General features: G+C 47.2%; 1 protein-coding gene across 1 annotated transcript in view; it reads left to right on the forward strand.

Moving 5' to 3' along the window:
- The window catches only part of SNX29 (sorting nexin 29), a 551,607-nt gene that overhangs the window by 132,147 nt on the left and 405,202 nt on the right, over nucleotides 1-14,258 (forward strand). The window lies entirely within an intron of this gene.

A 14,258-nucleotide genomic window follows, 5' to 3' on the forward strand; every position in this document is an offset into this window, starting at 1 on the left:
GGGGTCTTTGATAAAATCACAGGTGAAAGCAGCGCTGGCAGAATATTTTTCACTTGCATTCCCCTAATTCAGAGTACGGTTGAACCTCTTTTTTTTTTTTTTTTTGGGGGGGGGTAGGAGTTTATTAATTTATTTATTTTTGTTGTGTTGGGTCTTCGCTTCTGTGCGAGGGCCTTGTCTAGTTGTGGCAAGCGGGGGCCACTCTTCATCGCGATGCGTGGGCCTCTCACTATCGCGGCCTCTCCCGTTGCGGAGCACAGGCTCCAGACGCGCAGGCTCAGCAGCTGTGGCTCACGGGCCCAGTTGCTCCGCGGCACGTGGGATCCTCCCAGACCAGGGCTCGAACCCGTGTCCCCTGCATTAGCAGGCAGATTCTCAACCACTGCGCCACCAGGGAAGCCCCTGAACCTCTTTTTATCTGAGCCATCTTATTATATTTCCTTGCCTGTGACTTTGTTTATATCTTATTAATGATGAGAACTGTAAAGCAACCGCCCCCCGCCAAGCTCCAGCTCCCATAATAACATGCATTGTTACTGAATTTGTTCACATGCAGACGTATCTTTATGTACTGTACTTAAAATCTGCAGCCTGTCACTCCTCAGGCCACCTCCCTCCACCACTGAAGCTTCATGGTCACCATTTCTATATGCCTGGATGTGGCATTTCATTGAGTTAACGCACCATATTAAAGTCAGCATTTCTGATTGCTGGACACTGGAGTTCCAGTTTTTTTCCCCATTTTAGGTAAAATAAGCAGTTTATCAGGTCATTCTTTAAAACTACTTTAAAATTAGACCAGGAGATAAACCTGACCTGTGGATGTGCAGGGGATGTGCAGGGAGCCCAGGGTTAAGTAAACCGACAGAAGCAGCGTTTACCATCCTCGTGCTGTCAGCACATGTGAGTGGCACTAATGTAATTGCTATATACATGTAACTGAAAGTTGGCACCGTGATCCCATATTTAATTTTGATTTGAACTTCTCTCCTTTGTTCACATTTGAAAATGACATCTCAAGAGCATCACAGTCCGTTAAATGACTATGATAAATACAGTCCCAGGTGCCTAACTTGGCATTTTCTCAACCAGACCCGCATCTTACCTGGCCATGCTAGGGTTCTGTGTTGTAATTGCGTTTTATGTTGTCATAAAGACTGAAGTCTGTGGAGTCTTGGGTTCTGAATCATCGAAGAAAGACAGACTTCTGTCGCCTGTCATTTTTATTGTGTTAGGAGCCAGCTCAGCCTTGAGTCCCTGCTCCATTGCTTGCAAATTGTGCGTTTTGGGTGAACTGCTTCACTGCCACAAGCATGCGCTTCCTCGTTTATGAGCGGAGAGGATGATCTTATCCCCCTGCGCGGGCCCAATGAGGAGGAGTGTGTGTGAAAGCACATAAGGCGCTGGGCAGCGATGTGCTATTGGAGTGTGTTTTACAGTAAATGTATTTTGAGTATATGATAATTTTTGGGTAAATTTTATTTAGCCCATGAATGGAATAGAAAAAAAGAACTTCTTAACTGAGCAGGTTTGTAATCTGAAGCCTCCCCATTTAAGCAGTGGGTAGCTGAGCTTTTAAGGTGCCTGGAAGTTTGCAGTTTGCAGGTAGAAGGAACATGTATAAAGCAGGCAGACACTTTAGAAGGAGAAAACAGGAAGAAAGCAAACGGAGCAGTGGGATGTGTAAGTTTTGAAAAACTCAACTGCTGACGTGTTGCAGACAGACTTGACCTCTGCCAACTGTCAGAACTTTCTCCGGGCTTCTGGCTGCAGGAGGAGCAGCTGTCAGTGTTGTCAGGTGGTGGACCCGCTTGGTCAGTTGTGGCTTGGGGGCTGGGGGGTGCTGTCACCGAAGGGACACAGGCAGGATGTGCAGGGTCACAGGCTGGAGGCGAGGCCCACATGCGTGCACCAGGGCTGCTCTGTTCTAGGTCCCCGTGTGTCCAAGTGGCAGGTTTCATAATGCGGGTGGTTTAGCCTAGTGGTTGGTGGCACGGATTCTGGCGTTGGATCCTGCGGGTCCGATCATGGCTCTGCTGCTTGGTAGCTGTGGGACCTCGAGCAGGTTACTTAACTTCTCTGTCTCTGTTTCCTTGGCTATGAAATGAGGATAAGAGAAGTCTCCACCTCGTAGAGTGGTTAAATGATAAAAGGACAGACCATATGTCGGCTCCATGAATGTGCTTCATAAATGCTCAAAAATGTTAACTATCATTATCATTTTTCTCTAGTATAATAATTATATTACTAAGAAACCTTGCCTAATCAATAGTTGTATTTTAACGTCAGTGGTGCAGAAAGAATTAAGAATTAGGCTATTTCCGACTCAAGAAAGTGAAATTATTTCTGCCGTGAGTATGCTAATGCTAAGAAGCGTGTTTGGGTGTATGTGGGGCTTACTGGCTCTGAGTGTAGAATTGTAAAAATGGGAACATCCCTGAGCAAACCTAGCGTTTTAGTACACGTTCATTTTGCTCAAAATTAATGGCTTTCCTTTTGTGCTATCATGGCTCAACAAAGAGCAAGGTCGTATAACCAGCCCAGTGCCTTTGTGGCGCCAAGCAGCTGCTCCTTGCTGGGCGGAGGCATTGTAATCAGTTGCTGTTCAGGGTCGGTAAGTCTCATTCCTTGAATAATTGATTGCCTTATTTCCTGTGGAATTAAGAATACTCAAACTAAACAGCAAGGTCCTATGGTATAAGCACAGGGAGCTATATTCAATATCCTGTGATAAACAGGCTATGAAATGGAAAAGAATATGAAAAAGAATATATATATATGTATAACTGAATCACTTTGCTGTTTAGCAGAAACTAACACAACATTGTAAGTCAACTATATATACTTCAAAAAAAAAAAAAAAAGAAAGCTCAAGCTATGAGACAGGTGTTAGCAGAAAGAAAACACACATTTACCTGAGCAGAAGTACCTCTGAGGGAAGCAAGTGGACAGGGTTGTGGGGTTATTGCAGGGACATTTTCTGCTTCTGCTCTTTGTATTATTTACCCCTGGCTGTGTAACAAATTATCTCCAAACTTGACAGCTTAAAACGGTGAACGTTGAGGATCCTCTGCGGTTTCTGTGAGTGAAGAATGTGTGAATGGTGCAGAGTTTCTCATAAGGTTGCGGTCAAGCTGTTGGCCAGAGCTGCGGTCATCTGAAGGCTTGACTGGGGCTGGAGGGTCCACTTCCCAGCTCCCTCACGTGGCTGTTGGCGGGAGGCCTCAGTTTCCTGCCATGTGGGCCGCTCTACAGGGCTGCTCACAGCCTAGCGGCTGGCTTTCCAGAGTGAGTAACCCAAGAGCAAGGGAACACACCCAACATGGAAGCCACCACAGTGGCTTTTGTATCCAATCTCAGAAATGACACATGATCACATCTGCCATATTCTGTTGTCACACAGCTCAGCCTGGTTCAGTGTGGGAGGGGTCTGCACATGGTTGGAATACCAAGAAGCAGGGGTCATTGGGGGCCACCTTGGAGGCTGCCTATCACACCCACCCTGGGACAAACACTACCCCAGTCTTCCTTGGCTGGCTTATCCTTCTCCCCATTCTGTCCCTGTGGTTTGGCAGGAATGACCCCACCACTGCCCCACCTGCGCTCCAGAGTAGGACGGATGATGCCGGCCTGGTCAGTCAGCTTGTTCCATCCCTTGGCCACGATGATTGGGTCACAGGATGGCGTGTGGCCAAGCTGATCTGGTAAGAGCCAATTCTAGCATTCTTGGGAGCATATGATGGAAGCCAGGGGTTGCTGGCAGCTGTCCTTGCTGCCGTGCAGGAAGATCCTGACCCCACATGGTGACAACACACTTGTGGAGGGAGGGAGGAACCAACAGGTCCTAATGATACTGTTTGAGCTCCTGGATCCCGTCCTCCCTGAATCTGCTTTTCCTCTGGACTTGTCAGTTATGTGAGTCGATAAATTCCTTTTGTTACTTGAGCCAGGTTGTTACTTGAGCCAGGTTGTGACTGGTCTCTCTGTCGCAGTCCTGAGTCCCGACTAACCAGGCTGCCTTGTGTGGTTATTAGGGGATCAGAGCGAGTTGCTCTCTCTGTGCATGAGTAAAATCACTCCCTCAGTTACCAACTTGCCAGGGCCGTGATGCAACCTCCTTGTTGTGATTACCGAGGAGGTGAGGGAGGTGTCTCGAGGAGAACCCGCTGGATCATTCCACAGAGCACTGCTCAGGGCCTCTCCTGCCTGTGTCTCATGTCGGAACCAGCCTTCCGAGCGCCCTTTTGTCACGGCTTTTCTCCTCCTGAGGCGTTCTACTAGATGTGTGACTGGGGTCATTCCCTCCCCCTTCTGAGACTCTGGTTCTTCCTCTTTAAATGTTTGAGGGGGTAGTGGGTGTGGGGCCCTGTCCACACCTCATGTGCAGAGACGTTAAGCAAGATGCTGTGCATGTGTCTTGGTCACTGCTGGTGTGGAAGGGCCATGTCTCATCCTCAGCAGGGGAAGCAGCACAGACTCCTGGCTCTGCCACTCACTAATTTCTCAAATCTCCGGTTACAACCGGGGCATAATAATCTTAACTAATATTCATGCTTTTGATGGCAGAAACCCAGACCAAATTAGCTCGGGTCCGCAGGGGAATTTTATGTTGCTGGAACTGGTCCCGGGACCTGGGTGCTCCCGTGAGGTCAGTGCTCTTCCCCCTTGCTCTTGGCTCCGTGTTAATGTCGGTCTTAGTGCCTCTGCACTCAGCAGCAAAGATGACCTGTGTGACACCAAGCCCCCTGCAGGATCCAGAGAGAAGAGACTCTTTCTCCAATGTCCATATGTAACATTTCAGGAAGACTCTTCCTTGGGCGTGTCGTGGCCAGGAGTGAGCAGAGGCCATGACTGACAGCCTTGCCAGGTCCCCAGGGCAGGTGGGGGGGCAGATGAATCCTGTCTGTTATGCTTCCTCGTAGGATCTTGGGGAAGATGACACGAGCTCATGCTCCTAAAGCACTCAGCGCAGCTCGAAAATTATCACAAGTGCTCGGTGGGCGTTCCCTGATTTCTTCTTCCTAGCTGCTGCCTTGGCCAGGCATGGCGAGGGGTGCTGAGGCTTGGCCAGAACCTCGTGGGTCCTTCACTTGACCCATTTTCCCCTGCAACGAGCATCTTGGAGCCTTTGACTACTGGCCTTCATTTACCTTCAGGCCTCCTGGTGTTATTTTTCCAGCCCTGCCGGCCCAGCATGTGTCCCTTTGTTTATTTGTCCCTGTTGGGCTGCCGAGCAGTGATCTGATGTGACAGCGTTCTGCATGTGAGACAGAACTGGTCTGCACGATCTGTAAGTGAGGCTGGACCAAGGAGCTTGGGAGCCCTGCTCGTACCACTCCGTCCAGCCCCCTGGGAGGCCTTTATTGGCTTTCTATGAAGGTTTTAAATCTCTGTTTCTGCCCTAAGGCTCAGTCTCTTGTCTTTTTTTTTTTTTTAATTATTGGAGAAAGATGAAGACTGCTTTTTGTGAAAAAGAACAATAAACATCTTGTGTCCATCTAAAGACATTGATTATGTTTTTAATCGAAAGAGGCAAATGGTCAAAGTTGAGAAAGTCAAACATGGAGGATACTGGCTTGAATTCTGAGCCTGTCGTGGGTTAGGGATGGCATTTGGAACCAAGAGTTGGTTCTTTTCATCGCCAACTCCCAGTTGGAATACATTCTATGACAGGGAAAGCCAATAGTAGGTTTCATCCTGTTGCCAACTCTGGGAGTGGCCGACTGGGGTTTTGGGTTGAGAAGGATTCTGGGGTCTCATCTGGGCTCAACAGGAGGGAGTGCTGAATTGGTGATGTCTGTCATGGACAAGAATTTGCCATCCCTACACTAGTGCTGGTATAAAGTCCCGAAGCCAAGAGGGCAGAGTCATACATGAGACTGAAAAAGGAAGAATCTGTCATTCTTTTATGATGTCCTGTTGTTCAGTTCTGTCTCATGAAAGAAACATGCTCTGGAGGACTGTTTCAAACCCATTACGTAAAACAAAGCAAAACTGTAGCCAGGGTGAGTAGAGATCAGAAATAAGGTCCAATTTTTGTCTATATATATTTCAGAAAATTAGCACTTGGTTTGTTGTCTGATTCTAAAAGCCCATGGTTGAGAACTGAGAGTTGGGAAGGCAACTGAGAGTGGGGTTCTTTCACGAGAAGAAGAGTTGCTATAGTGGACATTGTATTGTTTCCTGAAAAGCCCTCCCCTGCATTTTTCCCACACTGGAGAATCATCCATGGCTTGGTTTTTCAATTCTTTTCCTCTTGGTTGGTGGTAGGGGTTGAACTCTCCCAGACACCAAGGGTCAGCCCTGATTTGTCTAATCTGGTCAAGATAATTCCATCTCCTTTCTGAAATGATTGGTTCAGGTAACCATGGCTTGACCCAGCTAGGTGTGGTGATTGGACTTGGTTCAGGAAATGGGCACGTGATCTAATTCTGGAGATGTGGTTGAGGTTTGCTAGGGCTTTGGAAGAAGGTGGTCCCTTGGTTGTTGGATGGCTGGAGTGGCTCCCTTTAGAACGTGTGCTGTGAGGGTGTAGAGGCTGGAACTGCTGTAGCCATTTTACCACCACGAGGGAGACAGCCTGAGGGTGAAGCTTATGCTACAGCTTGGAATGGAGAGGAGGGGCGAGAGAACTGGTTCTTCCTTATAGTATCAAAGGGCTGTTAGATCAACCTCCCCTGGAAGCCAGATTTTCCCCTTGTGTTGCCCAGTAAATCCCATTTGCTAGTTAAGCCATTTTGATTCAGGTTTTCTGTTTCTTGCTTCATCAGGAACACTCACCGACACAGAAGGCTTTGTCCACCATCTCCTGCCCCACCACTGGCTAGGTCACATCCCTCTGTGGCTGTCCTTCCATGGGAACCAGTGTCCCGCTATAGTTGTATTAGTGTCAGTTGTGTCTCTGTATTGTGTTTGCTTTTAGGCTGTAAACTCCACGAGGTCAAGGACCATATGCCTCTGTGCTTTACCTTGTTTGTCTTCCTTGTCTCTGGCATCACACCTGGCACACAGTAGGTGCTCTGTAATAGTGGTTAAATGAGGGAGGGCAGGGACCATGGGACCAGTGACAGCGCCACTTGGTCCGAGTCTCACTGAGGAACGTCAGCTCTTTGGTCACCTGACAGCTCTCCTCCTGTTAGTGCCTTCCCTCAGCACAGAACTGTCACACTGAGCTTAGCTTCAGATCTGTCGATGGTTGTCATTTGCCCCACGGTGATGTTCTGGTCAAGCTTGGTGACTTGTGGCTTTCTGGAAACCCCTCAGCCGTCTACTTAAATCTTATCGATTAAGATAGGTAGGTAGTGTGAGATCTCTCAGTATGAAGTGATGGAAACCCGCTGAAAACTGGTGCTGTTGATTGGCTTGTATAACTGAAAATTTCGGAGAAGAGCTAGCTCTCCGCCCAGCTGGACCCAGGGCCTTGGGGGGGGGGGTGCCTGTGGGACCTGCTTCCTTCCGTGTCTCCCCTTTCTTTCCTTCGCTCACAGCTTCATTCTCAGGCCTGCTCTTCTCTCGTGGTGACAAGAGGGCCCCCCGGCCGCACTAGGCATAAATCCCGTCGGCTTGGTACCCAGTGGAAGGAGAGCATGTCTTCCCGAAAGCTGGGGAGAAAGTCCCGGGATTCACTCTCAGTTCCCCAGCGGGATGTGTTACTTTTGCTGCCGGGCCTGGGTCACGTGCCCACTGGAGCCAGGAGGCGGCTCGCTTTTCCTCACCTAGCCACGCGGAGCAAGAACAAGCGACAGAAGCGTTTCCTCAAGAGGACAGCCGGGGAGCATGTCCCATCAGGTGGGGGTGGGTGGTGGGGAGGCAGAGCGTGGGTGACCCCTGCGGTGGGCGCAGCTCCTCGTCACATTTGCAGACTGTAGGTTTCCTGCAGTAGAGGTATTGTCGTTCTTGAGCCAGCCCTCCCGTGAGTGATGGTGAAATCTGGGCTTCAGGTCATCCCAGCGTCTCTGCGTGTCTCTCCTTGGTGGGATGTTTACGTCTGATATAATTTGGCCTCGTTAGCAAGCACCTAGTCCAGCCACTTTGGCATGGTTAGACATACAGTTCTCAATTTTAGCCCGGTATCCCTTAAAAAAAACCCACCCCCTTTACTATCCTGAAATGAAGTTCATAGCTAACATACCCTACCTGCACAAATAATTTAAAAAATCAGTATAACACCCTAACTCTAATATGAAGGAGAAATAATAGGAAAGTAATTTATAATATTAATACAAAGTAGATTACAATATATATTAGCTGGGCATGAGCTTTGCTAGAAAATAATGATGCAGTTAAGTGCTCATACCTACTTAAAATGCATGTTTGGATTTAAAGGCGGTGAGATCAGAAGTCACTCTTTAGAAGAAGTACAGAAAATGAAAGAGCAGAGCATGGGTGGACCCCAGGGTAAAAACTGGTTTATTCAGTGTATAGTTAATGAATTCAAGGACAGGCTGAGATTACAAACAAGCTTTGCACCCACGTAATGGGCCATCGGGACCACTGAAAGCATGGCAGGATGTGGTTTGCTCTTGGTTGTGTGCAACTGTCTTGTCTTTCAGGACAGTTCGTAGCCTTAGTGCTCCCAGTGCTGGTAGCACATTATCCTTGTGGTGACCGAAAGCATCTCGACACTCTGGCCTTGCTTAGGCTTCGCTATGCTTTACAGTCACCCGGGGAGCTTTACAACTGTGTCCACGCCCAGTGAGAATCACCGCTTTAGCCCTTGCTGCAGTGTTCTCATCTTCAAGTTTGTAAGCGTACCTTCAGAATTGTGTGCTCAAGAGCCTTGTGGTCCATGTTCACGTGGCCCCTCTTTTGGACCGAACCCTGACCACACGGAATTATCCGTTGAGCTCCTGGTGTCCTGGCCCACCTGCCCCTCCTGTCCTTCACTTTTCCTTGGGTACAAAGCGGCCTTCCCCAAGGTTGCTGGCGCTCGCGCTCCGCTGAGTCTCACTAGCTGAGTGAGTTGTGCTCTTCGTCATTCTCCCGCACGTCCTTGTCAGCAGCTGACAGGTCCTTGGTGACTCACACCAGAGCAGCCAAGGAGAGCGGAGTGCGTGGGGGCGGGACTGGCGTGTGGGGACAGGGGTGAGGACAAGACGCGCCTGTCAGGGCAGGAGACACCATGGCACAGGAGGAGGAGCTGGTTTCCTGAGGTTTAATGCTGCCGGGATCCAGGGAAAGATGGTTGGTTAGTTAATACTCATTTGTTCATTGGTTGATTCACTTGTCAAACACCTATTCTGTGTGAAGCTGGATCAGTCAGAGAAACCAGAGACAGCTGACTAACCTCTAGGTGCTGAAAATCAGGGGAGGACTATATAAACACAGACTTTAACCTTTTGGCCAGTAATTCCCTGTGCTCCAGTTGAGGTGGCCATTCTTGGAAGGAAGTACTGGGCAAGCCTGGACTTGAGTCCAGCTTCTGAAGGCCGGGACTAGAGTAAGGTGGGTGAGGCCCCTAGCGTGCAAAAAAAGGGAGGCGCTCGCTCTGAGGGGCCTGCGAGCGCTCCTTCCACTTCCAGATGTGTGATCTCAGCTGGTCATTTCACCCCTGGTGCTTCTCATCTAGAAAACTGCAGCGTAGTAGTCTCTCTCTTCCAGGTACTATCAATACACAAAAGATAACGCACGAGAAGAGCTCCGCACAGCGAGCACCCTTCATAAGTACTTAGTAAAAGCCAGCTGTGACTGTTATTACCGGTTTTGCGCAAGTAAATTATCCCTCCATTCAAGGCTGCAAAGAGCCACTTTTGGCAGTTAATCTAGCCCGCCGTTGCTCGGATGTAACTATCTAACAAAGAATTCTCTGGGCTAAGGAGCTAAACGCCTTATTTAGACTTGGCTGTCGATACATTGCAGTCACCAGGGGAGCTTTTTTAAAAAAATTGTTTATTATTTATTTTTGGCTGCGTTGGGTATTTGTTGCTGCGCACGGGCTTTCTCTAGTTGTGGCGAGTGGGAGCTCCTCTTTGTTGTGGTGCGCGGGCTTCTCATTGCAGTGGCTTCTCTTGTTGCGGAGCACAGGCTCTAGGCACGTGGGATTCAGTAGTTGTGGCACGTGGGCTCAGTAGTTGTGGCTCGCGGGCTCTAGAGTGCAGGCTCAGTAGTTGTGGCTCGCAGGCTCTAGAGTGCAGGCTCAGTAGTTGTGGCGCACGGGCTTAGTTGCTCCGCGGCATGTGAGATCCTCCCAGACCAGGGCTCGAAGCGTGTCCCCTGCATTGGCAGGCAGATTCTTAATCAGTGTGTCACCAGGGAAGTCCCAGGGGAGCTTTTAAAACTGCTACGACCAGGCCGCTGTCCAGACCAATTACATCAGAATCTCTGGAGGCAAGACCCAGACTGCTCAGGTGCGGCCGAAGTTGACAGCCCGTGGCTCAGAGCAGCGCATCTCAAACCGTAACGTGTCCACCAGGCACCTGTGGGTCATGGTGGACCTCGGACTCCTATTCCGCAGGCCTGGGCGGGGCCTGAGAGCGAGTATTTGTAACAAGCTCCCGGGTGGTACTGATGCTGCCCGAGGCCACATGCCGCTATGAGTGTCCAGGGCTCACACAGATGCTGGTGATGATCTGAAAGGGAAATTTCAGTGGTTCGAAACCCCTGGGCTCTTAGAACGATGTGAAGGCACTTGTGATTTTTTAAAAATCTCAGAACCAAGTTTGGAGTTAGTTTTTGTTTGTTGGCTTGTTTGAAGAAGGCAAAGCATGCTATGGTCCACTATAAGAATTAGCACTATTAACATTTGTCATGTTTGCTTTTCATTTTATTTTTAACTGAACTATAAACAACATGCAGGCTTGCTTTTTGTGGGTTTTGGAGGATCTGCATGTGGGCTTTTAACACGAGCCCATCATTCTGCAGCTTGCCTTGCTTGCCCACCGTCAGGTTGAATGCTTTTTGGTTAAGATGCCCACAAGGGGGATTCTGGGATGGAATTCAGTCATGACTGGCCAGTGTGAGATTTCTTGAGAAAGCTCTTGTTTCTGTGCTTAGAAAAATTACTTTTGGGACTTCCCTGGTGGTGCAGTGGTTAAGAATCCGCCTGCCAATGCAGGGGACATGGGTTTGATCCCTGGTCCGGGAAGATCCAACCTGCTGTGGAGCAACTAAGCCCGTGCGCCACAACTACTGAGCCTGCGTGCCTAGAGCCCGTGGTCGGAAACGAGAAGCCACCGCAATGAGCAGCCCGCGCATGGCAACAGAGACCCAACGCAGCCAAAAATAAATACATTAATTAATTTAAAAAAAGTTGGAAAAGATAACTTAAAAAAAGTTACTTTTAAGTTGTAAAAGCAACATAACAACTTGAAATGAAAAAAAAAGAGTCCCAAATCTCACGACCCTAGCATGACAGTTATTTCTTAGTTCATTTAAGTACAATTTTTACATAGTTATACCACCATTAGTGTGGCCATGCAATTTTTTTTTTTATAGAAGCATAGTTGATTTACAGTGTTGTGTTAGTTTCTGGTGTACAGCAAAGTGATAAATTTTATGTATGCATATATATATATATATATATATATAGACACAAACACAACACGTATATGTATATTCTTTTTCAGATTCTTTTCCATTATACCTTATAACAAGATATTGAATATAGTAGGACCTTGTTATTTATCTATTTTATATGTAGTGGTCTGTATCTGTTAATCCCAAGCTCCTAGTTTATCGCCCACCCCGCTCCCACTTTCCCCTTTGGTAACCATAAGTTTGTTTTCTATGTCTGTGAGTCTGTTTCTGTTTCATAAATAAGTTCATTCATGCCTTATTTAATTTAATTAATTTATTTTTGGGCACATCATGCAGCATGCGGGATCTTAGTTCTCCGACCAGGGATTGAACCTGTGCCCCCTGCAGTGGAAGCGTGGAGTCTTAACCACTGGACCGCCAGGGAAGTCCCTCTGTCATATTTCAGATTCCACATAAAAGTGATATCATATGATATTTGTCTTTCTCTGACTCACTTCACTTAGTATGATAATCTCTAGGTCCATCCACTGTTGCTGCAAATGGCATTATTTCATTCTTTTCGTATGACTAAGTAATATTCTATTGTGTATATATACCACATCGTTATCCATTCATCTGTCGATGGACACTTAGGTTGCTTCCATGTCTTGGCTATTGTAAATAGTGCTGCAGTGAACATTAGGGTGCATGTATCTTTTCAAATTAGAGTTTTCTTCAGATATATGCCCAGGAGTGGGATTACTGGATCATATGGTATCTCTATGTTTAGTTTTTTAAGGAACCTCCATACTGTTTTCCATAGTGGCTACACCAGTTTACATCCCCACCAACAGTGTAGGAGGGTTTATACAGGCAATTTTTATTTTGTTTATAATATTTTCTTGTGTTTCCCTGTAGACTTCAAACTATGTTTAAGTAGAGATTTTTACCCTTAGAATACAAAAGAAATGCACAAATTACAATCCTTAAGTCTGGGAAGAACAGAAAAGTTTAAAGAAGAAAATCACTTGGACACAGTTACTGTTAATGTGTTTTATTCCAGTTTATTTTATGTGTACATTCACTTTACATAATTCAGATCATTCTGAATCCATAAATTGATGGTCTGCTTTGAAAACCAGTAAAGTATAAGTAAATGTAAGTAGAATATCCCTATGCTGTTCGCTTACGTGGATGTTACTGTTGACGGCCGTGTAGAATTACATGTTGGGTTATGTCCTTGTTTCTCACACCATTTCCTTTTCTAACCATTTCCCCCTTCCCCTCTTTTTAGAGTTAGTATTTTCATGAACATATTTTTTTGTCCACTCCTTCTTTTATTTAAAAAAAAAAATCTTGAGCTGGATTTCTAGAAGTGGAATTCTCATTTTAGAAAGTATGAGTATCTGTAAAGACTCTTATTTTTTTTATAGTAATCTTTTATTTATTTATTTATTTTTATATTTTTATTTTTGGCTGTGTTGGGTCTTCGTTTCTGTGCGAGGGCTTTCTCTAGTTGCTGCAAGCGCGGGCCACTCTTCATCGCGGTGCGCGGGCCTCTCACTATCGCGGCCTCTCTTGTTGTGGAGCACAGGCTCCAGGTGCGCAGGCTCAGCAGTCGCGGCTCACGGGCCCAGTTGCTCCGCGGCACGTGGGATCTTCCCAGACCAGGGCTCGAAACCGTGTCTTCTGCATTAGCAGGCAGATTCTCAACCACTGCGCCACCAGGGAAGCCCTGTAAAGACTCTTGATTCCTATTGCCAAAATCCTTTCCAAGAAGAGGCGACTTGATCCCCCCTCCCCCATCAGCCTATGGAGGTCCTGCTTCCTTGGCATTTTTTTTTTTTTTAACATCTTTATTGGAGTATAATTGCTTTACAATGGTATGTTAGTTTCAGCTTCACAACAAAACGAATCAGTTATATATACACATATATTCCCATATCTCTTCCCGCTTGCGTCTCCCTCCCTCCCACCCTCCCTATCCCACCCCTCCAGGCGGTCACAAAGCACCGAGCTGATCTCCCTGTGCTATGCGGCTGCTTCCCACTAGCTAACTGCCTTACGTTTGGTAGTGTATATATGTCCATGCCTCTTTATCGCTTTGTCACAGTTTACCCTTCCCCCTCCCCATAGCCTCAAGTCCATTCTCTAGTAAGTCTGTGTCTTTATTCCTGTTTCACCCCTAGGTTTTTCATGACATTTTTTTTTTAATTCCATATATATGTGTTAGCATACGGTATTTGTCTCTCTCTTTCTGACTTACTTCACTCTGTATGACAGACTCTAGGCCCATCCACCTTGGCATTTTTAATGGCTGTGTAGCACACCACAGTTTACTTCGCAGTTTTCGCGTGGGTTAGTGTTTAGGCTGCTTCTAGTTTTCTGAGATTGTAGATAAAGGCTCGGATGATATCCCCTTGTCTGTAGCTCGTTCTGCCTCTGTCAGTTTCTTTCCTCAGGCTGTATTCCAGGACTGAGGTCATGGGGCGAAGGATACTAAGGCTTTAATGGCACAAGTTATGTGGTTCTGGCTCCAGGGTGAGGCAGGAGGGACCCACCCACTAGAGCTTTAGCTGGTTCCATCATCATTCATCACCACTTGGCTTCTGCTTTTGTGGCTGTGGAAGGTGCAGGTATCCTTGGCATGAGTGATTTCCCAGCTGATTTTTCTTTTGGGAGCAGAGCCGCGGGAATCCCTCACAGGCCAGAGAATGGAAATGCCAAATGCATTCATGTCTGAACTTAGAACCATGAACGCTGCTGGAGAGCCGTATACATTCCTTCGTGACCCTTTCAGAAGT

Source organism: Stenella coeruleoalba (genome assembly GCF_951394435.1).
Source record: "Stenella coeruleoalba genome assembly, chromosome: 15".
In the NCBI taxonomy this organism is placed as follows: Eukaryota; Metazoa; Chordata; class Mammalia; order Artiodactyla; family Delphinidae; genus Stenella; species Stenella coeruleoalba.